This window comes from Neofelis nebulosa, chromosome 2, assembly GCF_028018385.1.
Source record: "Neofelis nebulosa isolate mNeoNeb1 chromosome 2, mNeoNeb1.pri, whole genome shotgun sequence".
NCBI lineage: Eukaryota > Metazoa > Chordata > Mammalia > Carnivora > Felidae > Neofelis > Neofelis nebulosa.
Genome location: NC_080783.1, coordinates 216603024 through 216622864, shown reverse-complemented (window position 1 = coordinate 216622864; position 19841 = coordinate 216603024). Strand labels below are relative to the sequence as shown.

Sequence of the window (19841 nt, the reverse complement as noted above, 5' to 3'; positions counted from 1 at the left end):
GGACAGACTTCCTCATTACAAAGAAAGGAGGGGAAGGGGTATTTAATTCTGTCACCGTATCACATTTGTTTAATAAAAAGAACAGAGGCGAAGATTACCCTTCGAAGCACGAAAACACAATTACAGCTTTACATCCTCCTTAGACGCAGATGTGAAACATGTCCTCTCTTTGGCCTGAATTTTGGATTTAACCTAAGGCAAAGATCTTAGAGAGATCGAGACAAGCTCGCAAACCAAACCTGTGCTCAGGTCTTACCCATCTGACACACGTGGCGAGCGCCCGTCCTAGCGGCTCGTGGATGAAGAACCCCGGGAGGGGGGTGAGGGGGCGGGCAGCCACCTTCCACGAGGCCCTTAAGGGCTGAGTTACGTGTCTCTCCCTTCCCCGCAAATCGCATGCTGAAGCCCTGGCCCCCAGCACCTCAGAATGTGACTGTGTTTGGAGACGGGGTCTTTGAAGAGGCGATTAGCTAACATGGGTCATGAGGGTGCTCCTGACGCAGTATGACCGGTGCCCTTCCAAGAAGAGGAAATCTGCAAACAGATGGGCACACAGAGAAGACGGTGTGAAGACACAGGGAGAAGACGGCCGTCTACCAGCCAAGGAAAGGGGGCCTCAGAAGAAGCCGACCCCGCTGACACCTTGATCGTGGACTTCCAGCCCCCGGAACCACGAAAGAACAAAGTTCTACCGCTTAAGCACCCCGCCCCCCCACCCCGGGCTGCTCTGTCAGCGCGGCCCTGGTGGACAGACACACGAGCCCAAGGACTGGGCTTCGCGGCCGGCCGGCAGGAAAGGGGGTGCGGGCGCGACCCCTGCCGGACGCGACCTCGTGCGCTTTGAGAAGAGTTGACAGGGCCGGTCGCCGGCAGGGAGGAGCAGCGTTCGTCCGGGGTTGAAGAGCAGGCGTCAAGGAGGAGCCGCCGCGCAGGGAAGCGGTAAAGCCACTGGCCGCCGTGTGGACACTCGGCCCCTACCGGCGGGGGCCGAGCCTCCTGCCCCAGTCTGGCAGCTCCGGGCGGCAGATTTCCACCCGGGCTTCGTCACGACGGCTCCGCCGTGGCCCGGGAGACGCAGCCCACCTCCGGACGCCTCACAGACGCCCTGACGTCAGACAGCCGGCCCACCTGGAGACGTGTGGTGCGAAGGAAGAGGACCACAGGGTGGGACAGACAGGTGCCAGCAGCACGCAGAGGAAGAACCTCCTCAGACCTGTTCTTCATCCCCCCAATCCTTCCGGCCAGCGCCCACAGGGAAGCGCCAGGCTCCGTCGGGCTCGCGCCGCCCCCGGCTCGGCATTCAATGCCCAGGAAGCTACGGCCGGGCGGGAGGTCACGCAGCCTGGAGTCCAGGGACCAGCGGGTGTGCGAGGCACTCTGACCGCAGGGGCCCGGTGGTCCGAGGGTCTCCGGGAAGCTGATCCGGGTGACTCGTACGAACGTGCGCACCGCATTCAGGAAACGCACACGACGGGGGTCATCGGAGGTTCGGGTCATAGTCGATGAAGGCGGCTCGCGGATCCCCCGGTCGCAGCGTGGGCGACGGGCTCGGAGGGCTCCCTCCTCCCGGGCGGTACGTGGGTCTCCTCGAGGGCTCCCCCCGGGAGGCCCGGGGCGCGAGTGCGGGTGCGAGCGTGGGGCCCGTAAGGGTGCACGGAGGCTCGCTCCCCGGGGGCCCCTCCGTGAACGCAGCTGCTCGGGGAGGCCGCGCCTGTGGCAGCAGGCCCACCCCGAGGAGAGCTGGGCGTCGGCCTGGCTGCGTCCTGCGCGGGAAAGCTGGACGGGTCCAGATCTCCGGAGCAAACTGCACGGCAGGAAAGACTCTCTAGGGCCGACTCCCTCTCGCGCGGCACGGCGCAGACGTCCAAGCAGCACGCCTTTCGTCCGCCTCAAAATCCTGCCGACTCCCGTTCTGGAGACAAACTACCAATGTCATTGTCACAGCGACCTCAGTCACCCCACTCTTCTAGCCTTCTTCTCGCCTGGACCGATGTGCGGGACAGCAGGAAGAGGTGAGGCAAAGCTCCTCCAGGAGGGTACCTTGACCACCCCCAAGTTAACGTCTGAGACCAACCCCCAAGTCGGTCTGAGACGCGAAGGGAAGGCGTTCTTGGCTGCTCTAGGAAAGCATTTTCCTCTGCAGGCTCCACGTGCCATCAGAAAGCCCACTCTTGAACATTAGCCACCTCTGACACGAAGGCGCACGACAGGAGGGACGCCGACGGACGAGCTCTGCGTCCTTATTACTCAAACGTGAGACCCCAGAAACAACTCGAAAAAGTCAACAAACTCTTCATTAATTCAACAGCTTTAAAAAGCTGGAGACACCGGCCCGTAACCACTGTTGCTTCACTTCCCGAAAGAAGTCAAACCCGTCTGCAGTGGAGGAGAACACAAAGGTCGAGACTCCTCCGTGAGACGACTTCGGGCTTGAGCCTGTGGCCAAGGAGCCCCACTGCGCGGGCCCAAGTCGGGGCAGAGAGCAGAACTTCCAAGGTGTCCCTCAGGGGCCTGCTCCTGAAAAGGCTGCTCTGCCGTCTGCCAGGACCTTTGCAGGCTCCATCTGGTGCTGCATTTACCCTCGGAGAAGGGGGACTGGGGGCCTTCCCGTGGGCACCGCCTTCTGGCTCGGGGCAGGCTCCTGGAACGCCTCTACCCGCGCTGCTGCTGGTTCATTCCATCATCCACTCTGTCTGCTGTAATCCCAGGCACCTTTTAGGGCACCCAGTCTATATGCCACCCATACACACTATCTTTGCTGACAGGGAGCCTCTTTCCATGAATACCATCTGTCTCTTACTCAGCTGTGACCCTTTTATGGCTCGTATGTCACTGAATCTGGGATAATAGTCACTTAAGTCTATTACCGGATTCCCCACTTTTCCTTTTCCCAATTGGACTCTAAATTGCATGTGAACAGGGATGTGGTCCCTCTAAAATCTGTATCCTCAGCAATAATTAGCAGTGTTTGGAATGAAACAGGTGCTCAATAAACGCTAATGTTTTTTTAAACGTTTATTTATTCTGAGAGGGAGAAAGAAAGAGAGGGAGAGAGCATGAGTGGAGAAGGGGGAGAGGGAGGGAGAGAGAGACAGAAGGAGAGAGAGAGAGAATCCCAAGCAGGTTCCCTGCTGTCAGCCCAGTGCCCGACACGGGGCTCGAACCCAAGAACCGTGAGATCATGACCTGAGCTGAAACCCAGAGTCAGATACTTAACCAACTGAGCCACCCAGGCGCCCCAAATGCTCACTGATTTGAACTGAGATGCATCACAGCCATACACGCATCAGAATTACACTTGACCAAAGAATATGCAAATCAAAAGTCATCAATGTTCCTAAAAACTATATATTCTCAATTTTAGAAATAAGAAATTTGCTAATCTCTCAGTGAAGGTTTTCAAACTTGTAAACGTGAGCAGACAGGAAATTAGCTATGAGGATTAAACTCCTCAAGATTATTAAGTACTGCTATGGGACTTCATGCATTAAGGTAAAAAACAAAAAACAACCCCAAAAGAGTCCCTCAATCCACTTAATTTGTTAGGGTAACTCAAAAACGAAAATTATTTCCTGTCCCGAGGGATGTTCAAATGTAAAATGAGAACAAGTGCCCCCCAGTGTTGCCTCACGTACACGCGGATGTTCGCTCAGAACCACTGGGCCAGGATCACTTGCGTGATGAGCCGCCCAAGCCTTGGCCTGACGCCGTCCCAGGGGCAGAGTCTTAACTTGAATTAACAAGGGTGTCCGACTCTGGGCCAGTTGAACACTCGGACACTACAATTACAACTTCCATTTCTCAAGGGCTGGATGTTTCCTGGTCTGTGACGTGAGAACGGCTGGGGCCTGTGCTAAGCGCACTGAAGAAGGTGGCCGTAGTGAAGTCTGCCTGGAGGAGTGAAAGCAGGCCCCGCGCTCAGTATCAGGAGGGGAGCGCTTCAGGACACACAGGCTTTTTGCAGGCAGATGCCGAGTGGCTTTGGGATTATGCTTTCAAATCAGAAGTCCCGATACGACTCTTTAAGAAAACAAAGCCAAAAAAGGTCAGCCGGCCGGCCTGCGGCCTGAAGCACCAGTGGGGAGATCACCGCCCGTGGCTGCGATGATCCCAGGTCCACTCTCTGCCCACAGGGATCCCAATGTCAGAAGCTGGTGGCACTCACAGCTCCCTCCACGTGAATGAAAAAATTCACTTTCCATCTCGGGCTTTGGCTTGGAATCTTGGTCAGATGGTAAACATGTGTGTGTGTGTCCGTCTGGACGTACGAGTGATGGGGGTGGGCCGCTGAGGAAGGAAAGAGGAGGTGAGCAACGTTCAACACTGACCGTCCAGCCTTTCTCGTCTGGCGCGCCTCCCCCGAACCACAGCACTCAGAATGAGAAAGGCAGCCACAGGCTGTGCCACTCAGACAGGTTACCTAACCCCTCTGGGCCTCTGTTTCTTCGCTGTGAAGACAGAGAAAGACAACAGCACCCCGCCCACTGGACCGTGACATTAAGAAGAGCCGATACGCGGGTCACACTCGGTACAGGGGCTGGCAGACTGCGGCAGGTCCGCAAATGCCGGTGTTTATGACCATTCGGTGTGCGACACTGGAACGGCCCGCAGCCACCGCAGGGTGGCCCCGGCACGGCCCCTTTCGCGGACTGGAGGGTAATCGCACCCCAGGCACAAAGAAAGCACAAAGTCCTAATCAGGAGAACGCAAACAAACTCAGTATTTCTGGAAGTAGCAAATGCCTGAAGTATTTTAAAACTCTGACATAAAAAGCAGCATTGAGCTGAACTGAGTGAAAAGAGTACAATCGTATTTAAGAAGAAACAAGGATCTGAAACGGCTCAAATGCTCACACGGGCCTCGGAGATGAACCGGCCGTATTTCTGCGTCGGCTACGTCCACCCCCCCCCCCAACCCCCCCCCCAGAGTCGCAAGCACATGGTCAAGCCCTGGTAAGGCCAGAAACCTCGGCTGGGTGGCCAAACGAGACCCACACGTCCCAGGTCAGCCACGAACATCTTCTGCTACAAACAGCTGCCTCTCATCTGTACCCATGAACCTGTGTTCATAAACTACAATGAGCCAGAATCTACCTCTGCAGTCTAGTAACGCAACACATAAGGCTTTTCCGCCTGCATCCCTATTCCCGTACGGAGTTCTTTCCAGACCTCCGCCAGCTAGGTGTCGGAGGGAAGGCTGACTAGCCTCCCCGAGACCCTATCCCCTCCTGTGCTAACCGGGGTGGTTCTCTGGCAGCCCTCTCCTCGGCAGAGTGGTGGGTAGGATCAAAGCGCTAAATAGGGGCTTGGCACATGTTCTCAACAAGTGACCGCATTATTTTTATTCTGCTTCCATTTAGGAAAAGGACTAGAAGCTCAAAGCTAAGTTCAACTTAACGAACCATTTTAATTAATTGAATAAAAAAAAAAAAAATCTCTCCAAGAATAGTCTCCGTAACTGACTTTCTCTCCTTCCTCTATCTATCATGTCTCCCGAAACTACTGGCACGTAACAAGGCCAGAGAACATGGGAATGTGAGGCATCGTGAATGACAATGGTGTTTGGGGCCAGTTCACAGGATGAAGACAGCACAGATCAAAGAGGTCAGCATTCTCCCTGAAATCCCCAAACAGAACCATCAGGACAGCAGAGACCTAGGTTCCCTAACTGCCTCATTGAGGCAACTTATAAAGTCTTCTCTCTGCCTAGCCCCAGCTTTCCACTCTTAGATAATGAGCAAGAGAATGAGAACAGATAGTATCATTAAGCCTTTCAGCAGGAATGAAAACAAAACCAAGATAACGTACCTGCTAATCTTTAGCTGGCTACCTTGGACACTTCAATATAGAATTAGTTTTGATGGACAGACTGGAAAGGTCGAGCTTGGGGGACTTGCAACATCCCATTATTTAAGTTCGTGACACCATAAGTCCACTCTTAAAACACATCAAAGGACATGTACTTATGTTAAAAATTATACCTAATTACAATGAACTCTATTACTGAACTTTAAAAATATTCTCTTATGATAATGTGGAACATACTGGAGCGTCACAAACCCCAGACTGAAAATTACTGGCTTAGATCACAAACTCTTTAAGCAGAAAGAAAGTTCAGGAGACCCTTCAGGAGTTTAAGCTATAGAGAATCTGCATTTCTGATGCTGAACTGAGAATGGAAAAAATGTTGTACAACTCACTATATCACCCCGAAACATCCTGGGGCCCAGTGACTCGGGGGGCCTGGGCTCTGCAGTCTAGTCCACTGTGTGCTTGTCTTTCTACTGTGCAGTCAGGGGATGGGGTGAACCAGGACGTTTGTAAAGTTCGCTCTATCCCTGAGTTCCGAGTGGACACAGATAGCAGAGTTGTCCCCTCAAGACACACTGTCCTGGCAGTGTTCTCCCTACAGGGATGGTGCTGTAATGTGCCGCTCTGGAAGCCCTGGGCTACTAAGAGCACCCACACCCCCACACAGTGTTAATAAGGAGAGTAGGGATTCTCCCCTGGGAACTCAAGCAATCATTTCAACAGTTACTCACATAGGGCAGCAAATAAAGAGGCAAGTGTTAGCTGCTTAAGGCAAGAGCAGAGATAAGAGGTTGAACACTAACCCCAGATAAGAGGAAAATTGGCTTGATGAGTAGCACTTAAAAATTCTTGTCACATATGATCTGGATCAAAGGCTCTGATGCCACAACCAGAGGCTTTGAAGGTATTTCCCTCGCTCCCTCTAGCTATAGGAGACAGCACAGCTCTGTATGCTTTTACTCAGTTGTTCCGGAAGGTAATTCCAGACTGCCAATAAAGAAGTCAGGCTACGTGTTATTTAGTCCCATGACTTAAATTCTCAGAAGTCCCAGCTAAACAATGTCTCACTCTTGTGTGCAGAACCGAGAAGCGGATGTGATCAGTGCCCCTGCGAAACAGAGGTGAACGCCTGGCCATCACCGTGCCGGTCATGGGTGTGTTTCTCCACGGACAAAATGACCACAATCACTTCAACAACAATCCAGAAGTGAACCCAAAGTGTCTCTGACTAGAGAGAGTCCCTCCTGCCCACATTCTCCTCTGGGGCCTGCCTGCCCGAGAGCAGTCCTGCAGGGCTCTTTCTGCCAGCCACTGGCGTCTCAGGTCCTCCCATCTTCTGTTCCCAGAATTCCTTGGTCCAATGCTGTTCTTTAGAAGAAGCACAGGGGGAAAACCTAGCTTCTGAAGTATTCTAATTGCATTTTAAAATTTAACATGTTCACGGTCTAAAATCAAAATGGATTACACACATAAATTAACAGTTGAATAAAGAATACCAACACCTGTCACAGCATAATGACTGAGCTGACTATTAATGTCTTTAAATGATGCAGCAGAGCCCCTCCTTCCAGAGTCTCAGGCTGCCTCCTGCCTCCTTGCCCTTTGTCTGGACAGAGGGTCAGGTCTACTCAGAAAGTCTTGAGTAAAGCACAGACCCTGATGAGTTGCAAATGATCCAAGGAAGAGCTGGTCCAATTCCTAAAGAAGACTGAATAAGTAGTGGGGTAGGCTACAGCAGAGTTTTAAATCCTGCTTTATGTTAATTCACACAGGAAATCCAGGAATTCCCTGGGTGCCAAAAGGGCCCTTAAGAAGATCAGATAATGTTGTACTTCTAGTTCCTGGTGTCAAAACAAAACACCACAATACAAAGCAAATTCAAGGCCTACAAAGGCCTGATCAGCTGCTTGGTGAGCTTTATCTCCTGAAGGAAGACTTCTATCCCTTCTCCCCCTAAAACACACACACACACACACACACACACACACACACACACACACACACTGGCCTAGAGGACTCAAAAGAAATGCGAAGGAGAATGAGTTTCCAAACTTCCAAGAAGGTAAGGAAAAGAATTTTTATGAATTTAATGTGCACTTCTGTCCCATTTGGTCAAAACACCAGTGTATTTAAGAAAACTTGCAATACTGTGGTTAACAAATCTCTCCTTAAAAATTACCCTGGAGTCAGAAAGACAACAACAACAACAACAACAACAACAAAAGAATTACTGTTGCGTCCTATATAAATCTTAAGGAGAAAACAGAGCCAAGAAAACTTCCCAGGAACCTCTCTCATTCCAAGCCAAGATACACTTCCCGCATTTGGGCATTACTAATAGTAAGAGCATTCATGAGCTCCTATTAGCTCGTGCAGCACTGTCCCATAGACATTTAAGGCACACAAGCAAGCCTTCCCACTCCACAGAACTAGGCTCTGAAACATAGCCAAGGCAAAATCCCAAAGAGCCCGAGTTTCCTTTCTGGAGGCAGCAAATTGAACAGCGGCCCCAAATTCTTATGGTTGGATTTTCAAGCAAAGTTTACCTCAAAGACATAACACAGAAGACAAAGGTTTTGAAATCTATTCTATATTCTCTCAAGGGAAGGCTGCAACTTGGCATGCAGGAAACAGTGTGGAGAAGTGTTTCATAATGTGCTTGGAGAGACTGTCCAAGTAGGCAAGGGAGGAATAAGGAAAGCCCAGAACTCAAAGGATCTACAGATGCAATTTAATGCAATTTCATTTAAAATCCCAAGTGGTTAGTTTGTGGAGCAAGACAGGCTGCTTCTAAAAACATTACAGAAGAGCAAAGGGCCAATAATCAAAATATTCTTGAAAAAGAAGGACTAGGTGGGGAAGTGCCACACCAAATATCAACAATTATTCAAAAGCTAGACAGGAAGGTACTGATACAGGAGCAGACAGACCAGTGGAACAAAACGGAACCCAGAAGTGGATTCACGCATTTCTGGAAATTTCATTTTTGACATACCTGGCAATACAAATTAGTGGAAAAAAGGCTGGATTTCTCAAAAGATGGTATTGGGACGCCTGGTTATGCACACACAAAAATAAAACCGGTCCTCTACCTCACATCACACACAATAAACCAATTCCAGGTGATTAAAGACTTAAATATGAAAAGCAAAATTAAAAAACTTTTTTTTAAGGTTACTTATTTTGAGAGAGAGAGAGAGAAGCAGAGAGAGGGGAGAGAGAGAGAGGGAGAATCCCAAACAGGATTTGCACTGGCAGTGCGAGCCCGACTTGGGGCCTGAACTCGTGAACCGTGAGATCACGACCTGAGCCCAAATCAAGAGTCAGATGCTTAACCTACTGAGCCACCCAGGCACTTTGCAAAGTTATAAAACTCTTTTTTCTTTTTTTAATGTTGATATATTTTTGAGAGAAAGAGAGACAGAACGTGAGCGGGGGGAGGGGCAGAGAGGGAGGGAGACACAGAATCCGAAGCAGGCTCCGGGCTCTGAGCTGTAGTCACGGACTGTGAGATCATGACCTGAGCTGAAGTCGGACGCTCAACCGACTGAGCCACCCAGGCGCTCCAAAATTATAAAACTCTTAAAATTAAAACAAATACAGGGGACTGCTTTTACATCCACGAAGAAACACTCCTTAAACAACACAAACTCAAATCATAAAGACAAATAAATTCAACTACACTAAAATTAAGAAAATACTAATTCTACCATAAAGAACATGAAAGGTAGGGGCACCTGGGGTGGCTTAGTTGGTAAAGCATTCGACTTTGGCTCAGGTCATAATCTCACAGTTCGTGAGTTCGAGCCCTCCTGCGTTGGGCTCTGTGTGGACAGCTCAGAGCCTGGAGCCTGTTTCGGATTCTGTGTCTCCATCTCCCTCTGCCCCTCCCCCACTTGCATTCTGTCTCTCTCCCTCTCTCTCTCAAAAATAAATTAAAAAAAAAAAAAGAACACAAAAGGTAAGCCACGAGTATTTGCAACATATATTATTTAAAATAAGGATCATCTAGAATTTTTACAAATCAAAAAGAAAAGACAATTCAACTGAAAAATGAGCAAAAGCTTTACATGAATCCTTCACAGAAGAAGAAACCAATAGCCAATAAATGCATTACAACGTGTTCAACATCCATAATAATCAGAGAAATACAAACTAAAACTTCTCTGAGATACTTCAAAATTCACAATACTGGCAAACATTTTAATGTCTGACTCTATCAAATGTTGGCAAGGACATGAAATTACTGGAACTCTTATATACATCTGGAAATAACTGCCTTTATTTAGTAAAATAGAAGATATGCATACCTATAATGCAAACATTGTATTCCTAGGTATACCCTTAAGGAATGACCTTTACAACATGCACAGTCACAGAACCGTGTGCGACAGTGAAACAGAAACAAAAAAAACCAATAAAAACTGGAACAAACCGAAATGTCTGTCAACAGCAGAAAACAGAAGTAAAATGTATTATGTCCGCACAAGGCTGTGAAATTGTGCAGAACTACACATGGCAGTTAAAGCTCAGGATAAAGGTGAGTGAAAAGAACTAGGTGCAGAAACGTATTCTTTCTCCATGATTCCATTTACGTGAAGTTCAAAAACATGCAAACGTAAACAATATGTTGTGGAAGGATACGAATATTTGAGGCAAAACCATGAAGAAAAGGAAGGGGATTATACCAATATTCAGGATAGACAGCAGTTATCTCTAAGGGGCGAGGACAGGGAACCGGACCCAGGAGGGAAGGCTCCCCGCAATCTCGAACTTCGTGGCAGTACACAGGAATTCGTTACGTTACTTTTATACCAAACACGCATTTTACAAGGATTCTTTTATATTTCTCAACATTTACTAAAACGACAACAAAAAACCAGAAGACCGTCAAACATTCTGAATTCTGCCGTTTAACGAAAGGTTTCTCACCTCTATCTACCAAGTACTTCCTGTTGGTGAGCCCGCAGGGGAAGGGGGTTACTCAGCCCCTGCTTAACTTTTTCTGTGCCGCTCGCAGTTTCTCTTTTCCCTGCGCTCACTCTTCCCCATCACCGGCTGCTGGCCCAGCAGAGCCCACCGAGCCCGCCGGCAAGCCACCGCGGGCCTCCCATCCTGGTGCGCGGCATCGACCTGTGTCCAAGCCCTACACATCCAAGAAAGGCCTCGGGCCGGGAGACCCTCCCTTCCCTTAGCCGCCCAGCGTCAGGATCACTGTTTCTCTGGATGCTGTAATTTCTTAAAGAAAGCGGGCCCTTGTAAAACGACAACTCCTTAGAAGCCACGTACTTCTGAGATGGGGGGACGTGAGGCACCTCCCCCAGGGTGGTCTTCAAAATTATTCAAATGAGCTTCAAAGAAGCAGAGCTGTGCTTCTAGAGGAGGCCAAAAATGACTATTCTACGGATGTCAGCAGTTTCCAAATTAATCTACAGAACAAGCAGGCTCAAGTGATACAAAATTATGTCAAGTCAACCTACTCGTATGTTTCTGCAAAACCTGGAAAACGAAGGACGTGCACGGGAGACCAGGCAAAACCCTCACCCCCGAACGTCTGCTGGGTATGCCAGGTCACACTGTCTTGCTCTTCGTTCACTCACAGCCATTTCAGAAACTCCCTCGCCGTCCCATTCGTGCACTGGAAGATTTCTCCCGGTGGCTGGCTCTGTGGATATACTTACATTTGTGGAGCCAGAGGGGGCAGACGCGCCCACAGGAGCCAAGGGTGCTGCCTGGTCTCGCCACTTCCACTCGTGACCTGTTTCACCCCACCTTCCACACTGCATCATATATATACATACATGTATACATAGGTACATGCATATATATATATATATATATACACACACACACACACACACACACACATAATATATATTTATGTATTTATAAAACACAAAACAAATCTGATATTACTTATTACTTATCCTGTTTGAAAATTCTTTAACGCCTTATCCTTTTTCTCCACATAAAAACGTAACACGGTGTTTAAGATTATGGATCCTGAAACCAAACTGAGATCAAATCTTGGCTGTACTACTTCATAAAGTTGGGCAAGGCACGCAGCCTCTTATCTATGAGGCCGATCGATCAATGCACATAAAGCACCCAGAACAGTGCCTGACACAGCAGAGGCCCTCCGTAGATGCTGTCACTACCGCTGAAGCCTGCAAGGTCACCACGATCTAACCCGTTCCCATCACCTCTACCTCGTCCCGCTCAACACACCTCCATATACTTATTTTCTTTTAGTCGCACCCGAATTCCAAGGTCATCCTATTCCAAGGCCTCTATACAGCCTGGTGCCCTGGCCTGGGTGTTCTTCTGATTCCATCCTTCTCTTCTCATGTCTGGGGTCATAACTGAAATGAAACATCTTCAGACATTCCTTTATTGAAGTTGGGTCCCTCTGTTATATATCCGGTACTTTTCCCTTATAGCACTTTTCAGGATTTATAACTACATATTTAAGAGATTATTCACTTAATCTGTCTACTTTATAGATTTAAAGTTTCCATGAACCAGGGAATCTATCTCTTGTGGAATGATACACTTCTAGCATCTAACACAATGTTCGGCATTACGTAGACTGTCAATAAATATCCGCAAAATGAATGAGTGTAACAATCTAACACCAACTTGACTTATCTTTTAAGAAACAACCTGCGAGCGCCTGGGTGGTCCAGTTGGTTAAGCGTCCGACTTTGGTTCAGGTCATGACCTCACAGTTCCTGAGTTCAAGCCCCCATCAGGCTCCCTGCTATCAGCGCACAGCCAACTTCCGATCCTTTGTCCTCCTCTGCCCCTCTCCCGCTTGCGCTCTCTCAAAAACAAACATTTTTAAAAAAATAAAATAAACTAAAAAAATTTTTTATGCTCCCAAGATTACAATTCCTCATTCTTTTTGAGATTTAAGAAAAAAAAAAAAAAATCTTGCAGAGGGCCTTGTAAAAAAAATAGCAATCAGCAAAGTATCATCCAATTGAAAAATCAAAAAAGTCTACTCTAGCCAAATCCTTTATCTTTTTAGTCTCATATTTTTACCCACCTGGATACTGAGTATATGTAACAAGCCTGGGGGACACCCTCTCCCCTCTCTCCTGGGTCTCACCTTTCATTTCTAGCTTTCTAAAAATTCAGCAAAGCTAAAACATTGGCTCTTCTCTGTCAAAACTGAACACCTGCTTTGAACACAGTCCATATCACCCCCATCCTTCCTTTTAGTAGCTTTAATTACGGCCACAAAGCAGTCACGATTCACACCAGCGGTGGAGTCCATCTACAAGGGGAGCATCTACACGCATCTGTGAAGCCAGTGCGCAGAGAGTAAACATCTGCTGCGAGACTGTGGTGAAAACACTTCCATCGACTGGGCGATCTGGAGGGACGCTTGTGATGCAAGTTTCAGCCACTCGTGAAGCAGCACTCCGAACGATGCGAGTGACCTACACAGAAAGACACCGCTGCGGTGAGCACCATGTGCCGTCTCAGCGATCACTTTCAAGGGTTTGTATTTCACAGAAATAATGTAAGAATTCTAAACTACCCAGAGCACGGTCAGGAATACAGTTTGTACGACCCAAAGAAGATGTGCACGAAAAGAGGTAATGGAGGTTCATCACGAAGCACGAGAAGGAGTATGTGGTCAGATCCTAAGAAGGCACAGGGACAGGCAGGCTCCTAAGTGACCAGACACTCACTCACCCAAGACAATACTGCTTGGCCAGATATTATCTTACGCTTTGCCTCACTCTGTGTCTTACTTTTGCAGACATTGGAGTTAAAAAAAAAATTTTTTTTAATCTTTATTTTTGAGGTGGAGAGAGAGACAGAGCGTGAGCAGGGAAGGAACAGAGAGAGAAGGAGACACAGAATCCGAAGCAGGCTCCAGGCTCCGAGGTGTCAGCACAGAGCTCGACACGGAGCTCGAACCCACAAACTGTGAGATCGTGACCTGAGCCAAAGTCAGACACTCAACCGACTGAGCCACCCAGGCACCCCATAGACATTTGAGTTTTTTTAGTCTTAAGCTGTTCCGGAAGGACGCAAATGTAACAGTTCTCACCTCTATCCCCACTAAAGGAAAGACATGCCAAGGAAGATGCAGGGTCCTACTGGGTGAGGCCTGAGCCACAGAGTCTAACTTTGGGCTCTTCCACTTGGAACCGTAGCATGAAAACAGCAAGCACTGGCTTGGGGGGCCTCTTTTCTCGTGGTGACTCGCTCTAAAAATCTGCTAAATTGCTCTGGGTGAACACTTCCCCTTCTTCATGTCTCATTTAATTCTACTTATGAAATGGGGTTGGCTTTGGGGCCTTAACAGGTCAACATGCTTTAATAATAATACAGAATGTTCTGTATTATTGGCATATCGGGTCGTTCTCCACAAAGGGACCTAAGCACAAACAAGGCATTACTTCTGTTATTAACACCGCTTGAATGGCATAGGTCACAGAAAACAACACCCCTCAACTCTGATGTATCTAGAACTGGGCAACTAAGTAAACCAAAGACAATTTAATCGATGAAACTTCAGCGGCTTTCAATTACTTATGGGTTTACTAGTATCCTGGTACGAATGAAAACTATATAAACTAGAGTTTAAAGTATCTCCAGAAAATATACGAAAATTTACAAGTATCTTTTAAAATTCCCTTCATTTGCTCTGTGTGTAAATTTGGAGGGCTATTAGAAGCCTCAGCCAACAGGAGCTCAAGGCCCAGTCCTCCACCCTGAAGACGGACCACCCCACACGTCCACCTGCTGACAACACAGCAGTGATCTCTGCAGCCCAGTCCGTGGAAAGCCCGCGGTTTCTCTACTAGAAATCCTAATTGAGAGCTTGAAGACAGCAAGATGGAGGGACAGGGACTAATACTCTGGGAAGACCAAATCACCTACATTTGTCACCACTCTAGAATTGCAAATTTCAACCTCTACTCCCAGCACTCTAACTTCACAGACAGGGCAGAGCCAAAACCCAACATGAATCCCTGCAATTCATCTTGGGCACACGACACGGTTCTGTGGGGTTTCCCCAGTATTATCTGAAGAGCATAACAGAAATGTGGATTGTAAGTGAGCCAAACATGCCATATAGAATTCCAAACTGTGAAATTTTGTGTAAGATTTTTGGCTTTTCGATTTCTCAAAATAGCTGGGGTTTCACAACTACACATAAGACCATTTTGACCATCAAAGGGCAGGCATACCACAGAGATAACGTGGGTTCAGCTCCAGACCATCACAATAAAGCAAGTATCGCAATAAAGCAAGTCAAATGACCGGTCAAATGGATTTCTTCTCGGTTTCCCAGTGCATATGAAGTTATGTTTACACTATACCGTAGCCTGTGAAGTGTGCAATAGCATTTTGTCTGACACAATAATGTCTACACCTTAATTAAAAACACTTCATTGCTAAAAAGCACTACCCATCATCCGAGCTTTCAGCGAGTTGTAATCTTTCCGCTGGTGGAGGGTCTTGCCCCGACGTAACGGCTGCCGACCGATCGAGGGGGTGGTTGCGGTGATTTCTTACAACAAGACAACAGTGCAGTCTGCCATGTTGACAGACCCTTCCTTTCGCGAACCATTTCTCTGTAGCACACAGTGCTGTTTGCTAGCGTTTTACCCACAGTAGAACTTCTTTCAAAATTGGAGTTAATCCTCTCAAACCCTGCTGCGGCTTTATCAACTGAGTCTGTGTCATATTCTAAATCCTTTGTTGTCATTTCAACAATCTTCACAGCATCTTCACCAAGAACAGATTCTAGCTCAAGAAACCACTTATTTTGCTCGTCCATTAGAAATTAAAGGTTTAGGGGCGCCTGGGTGGCTCAGTCGGTTGAGCATCCGACTTCAGCTCGGGTCACGATCTCGGGGTCGTGAGTTCGAGCCCCGCGTCGGCTCGGAGCCCGGAGCCCGCTTCGGATTCTGGGTCTCCTTCTCTCTCTGCCCCTCCCCTACTTGTGCTCTGTCTCTATCAGAAATAAATAAATCTAAAAAAAAAAAAAATTAAGAAATTAAAGGTTTATCCTGCGATGGCAGCCATTCAGTCCCATCTTGAGGCCCCACCTCTACTTCTGGCTCTTTTGCTGCTTCCACCACATCGGCAGTGACTTCCTGCACTGGAGTCTTAAAGCTTCAATTTGTAAAGACAAAAACAAAACAAAAACAAAACCCCAAAAAAACCACAGTATCTGCGCAGCATGCTAAAACAAGGTGTGCCTGTGCTCAATTAACCCTCACAAATGTCCCAGGACATAGGTCCTATTATCCCCATTTTATAGATGAGAAGACTAAACTAGAGCCCTCGGGTAACCCGTCGGAGGACAGGGAGGGCAGAACAGGAATTCGCACACGTCCCGAGCAATCTCCGGGAGGAAGGAAGGAGGTGCCGCCGGAGAGCTGACAAGCCGACCAGTCACGAGCTCTCACATCGGTGCGTACGGGCAGGACGAGGTGACAGATCAGAGGTCTGGGTCCCAGCTCTCAGCCGTAGTCACCTAAGTGCTCCGGTGATGGTGCCGAAGAAGAGAGAGGGTAAGACGCGGGGAGCTGCTCTGTGAATTCTAGAACCTACCACAAGGGCAGCAGCGCGTCTGCGCGCAGCAGTCGCCGCCCAGAGTCACGCTGGTTTGTCCTAGCGGACTCCGTGCGTCTTAAGGGTAGAGGAAAATGTCCTCCTCTTTTTTATATCCTCGGCATCTACCTAAAAAGTCATGGTTCCACACAGGAACTCAAATGTCTGCCGAGTAGCTGGCTAAATACATAAATAAAATTAAAAAGAAAAAAATACACTTTAAGGGCCAGTCAGAAAGCATCCAACATGGAAAGTTTGTTCACTTAGTAAGAAACCTTCAGATACGTGTCCGGTATTTCCCTTCATGAGACACTGCATTTTATCCCTCTCCTTCCCCCAAGATAAATCAAGTACTAGGAAACTAAAAATAAACTTAATAATACCAAAGAATGAGCAATTTCCTCTTTGGCCTTGTTTGCACGACTAGTTTAGGGAAAAAAGGAACCTTATTTCCTGCTCAGCTGTGCAGGCATCCGAGGACACTCGAGGCTGGAGGGAGAAAAAGGTGGAGGGGGGCCCGACTTAGAAGAGCAGCGCACTTGCTAAGGACTGTGAACAAGGTGCTTTGAGGAAACCATGTCAAACTCGCGCGGATTTCCTGTAAATAGGCTTATTTCCCAAATTCTTTTGTGGAGATGTAAGACATCTGTGTTTCTAAACAGGGAGAGAAAAAAACCCCACGGCCCTCACACGAACGCCTGCACCAGAGCGCGGCCGGAGCGGGGTGAGGGGCGCCGCTGCTTTACGGCTGCGGTGTGGCCACAGGCAGGCGGCGAGGGCCCAAGGGAAATGGGGACACGAATCAGGGAAGGGGGCTCAAAGCATCACTGAAGCACTTCTGCTCCAACAAGGCACCGGGGACAACGACCCCTCTTCTCCGCGGGCCCGAAGGACGGCTACTCCCTTAGCGACTCAGTGAGCAAAGGCCTCAGGCTGAGAGCCGGAACGATTCTTCAGAAGACGGACAGCGTCTGAGTGACCCTCGGCCCCCCCCCACGCCCGTTCTCAGGGACACGACACCTCCCCACATCACAACCCCTCGACGGGAGACCGGGGGGGTGGGGGCGCGGATCGTGTGGGGCACAAACTTGAACCACAGCTTCTAGATCTGAATTCAACGTCGGGTCTACTGTCCACGCCCAAATTCGAAACTGAATCCGCAAGCTCAGCGCCCCCCTGGTAGCTTCGCAGGGTCCACCTGTCAGCAGCTCCTGGACACGAACGAGCTACCCCGTACTTGTACTTCACCACCGCGAACTGGCCAAGGGGGCCCACTGTGAATACGGTGTCGGTGATGGCAACGTCTCATCTTCCTCCTATAAAAAGCGAGCTCGGCCCCAAACCCTAGCACTTACCCCACGGAGGCTCTGCTCCCGGCCCACCCCCTCTCCCGACCTAGATGGTGCCCTTGACGGAGGGCCCCTTGCTTGTCACCAGGCCTCAATTTCCTTCCCGAGCTTGTGCAAGAGCGCCGCACCCTCCCAGGCTATCAGAACTGATGAAATCATGTCTGTAGAGTGCTCTCATTTGCAAGGATGAAAAGAGCTATAAATACAAAGTCAAAGCAGTATTAAAAAAAAACTTTCTTAAGCTGCAGCCACTTCTTTCTTTTGAAATGGGAGAACCACCAGAAAGATCAAAGGAGTGTCACCGTTTGTTGACTGCTGCTCCGGAGGGCCCTCCACCTCCTCCCTCCACCCGGCAGCAACCCCGGAGAGAGGTCTACCACGATTTCTAACTTAACAAAATCTCAAGACGAGGTGCCCGGTGGTTTCTTGGAACACCCCGGCTGGAAGACGCAGGGCGAGCCACGCGGCCTGCACGTTGCTCACACTCTTCCCACGGAAGCAGGCACGACCGGGAGAAGGCAGCCTTGGTGAGAAGAAACACGAGGATGTGAGGGTAGTGGCTTCCCCCCGTCTTTCTGCCACAAAAGCCCAGCGCCGTGACTTCGTAAGGCTGCAGCAGCTTGCGTCATAAAATACATAACCTTGGCTCAGTTAACCTCCTTAGCCATAAAACAGGGGACGGGGCGGGGAGGCGGGGAGCAAAATTAAGCTTACGGGAAATAAACCTAATCAAAGCCGAACAGTAACAAAGGGCACCAGAAACATTTCTACTGTATCACATCCCACGGGCTGGCCAAGAGCCCGGAATTTTCATTACAACTTTTCAAAGAGAGGGAGAGGAGAAAAAATATTTCACAAAACCATTATCAAGGCCCCAACCCTGGATGCCCTGCTGTACAACCAAAATTTGTGAGAGGTCAGCCTGTCAGGGAGTCAAAAACCCAGCATGTGGAAACTGGCAGGCCTTTTATGTAGTAGAAGGGTTCTTAAAACGACTTCTGTTTTGCACTGAAGTCTCATGGCTTCACAGACCATTAAAGGTTTCTGAACCACAGAGAAAGGAGGGCAGAGTTAAGGAAATAAATCAAAAGTTCCTCTGGGATGCACAAATGCCTACTTGGAACAGGCTTTCAGCACGAATATCCTCCACATTAAACAACAAGGAGGACTTTTCAAAATAAAAGCAGAAAAGAGATTCATTTTGTTATAAGCAATGTACTTTTTTTTTTTTGGTTTAAAGGTTATGTGTGCTATAAAAAATGGCTCCTGCCGTGAGTACAGGGGGGTGGGGGATGGGGTGAAGGCCGGGCTGAGGGCAGGGGCTGGCAGGGACAGAAATCAAGTGTAAGGGACAAAAATCAAACAGAGAAATGCTGGATGTGGGGGCGCCCCAAAGAGTGAAAATGTCTTGTAGTAAGTAGTGTAGGGGCAGGATGTGAGGGGAGCAGCGCTAGAAGGGACCTCGTTGCCAGGCCTGCCTGAGAACTGCGATCATTTTCCCGCAGCCAGAAAGGGTTCTCTTGTTTCTCTCCACAGCATACACAGTCCAAGGCCTGGGGAAGGGACGGTGTCCTCGTGACGGCAGAGCCGCGCGGTCTCAAGACCAGCAGAGGGAGTGCAGCATCTGAGAAGAGGAAATGGTCAGCCTGATGGCCAACGATGCGTGCTTATGCAAGCCAGTGGCTGTGAAGCTGAGAGTTCCAGACCTTCTGGCCCGGCCCGTGTGTCCTCCAGCAGTGCTAACTGGGAAACAGGACGAGAAGCTAGACTACCGCCCAGGTGAGGCCGCGGGGACCCGAGGGGACTACCGTACTTCTGTCAGATACGCGTACTACGAAGCGTGTCGCTTGGGGCGCTCTCTCCACCAACCTGGAAGGACCGGGGAGGGGATCTAGGGGGAGGAAAAGCTCGGTGAAAGGCGGAAAATCCAGTCTGGAAAACTGACGGCAAGCATCGGAGGCGTGATTTCCCTTCCGGTCCGGGGCTCCCAGTTTAGTCCACGAATAAGGGCCCGTTTCCACGCTTTTTGTTTCTGGGGGGGGGAGGGGGGGGCGGGGGGAGCTCCGTCATTCGAACGTGGCTTTCGAGAGCTGGCGGA

General features: G+C 49.1%; 1 protein-coding gene and 1 long non-coding RNA gene across 7 annotated transcripts in view; both read right to left on the bottom strand.

Annotated features, from left to right (window-relative positions):
* The window catches only part of RERE (arginine-glutamic acid dipeptide repeats), a 429059-nt gene that overhangs the window by 23935 nt on the left and 385283 nt on the right, over positions 1–19841 (bottom strand). The window lies entirely within an intron of this gene.
* LOC131505533 (uncharacterized) lies at positions 3329–15699 on the bottom strand. Its single transcript, XR_009258443.1, has 2 exons — positions 5808–15699; positions 3329–4287 (listed from the first exon to the last, which is right to left on the bottom strand). It is a non-coding gene; the product is annotated as an uncharacterized LOC131505533 (long non-coding RNA).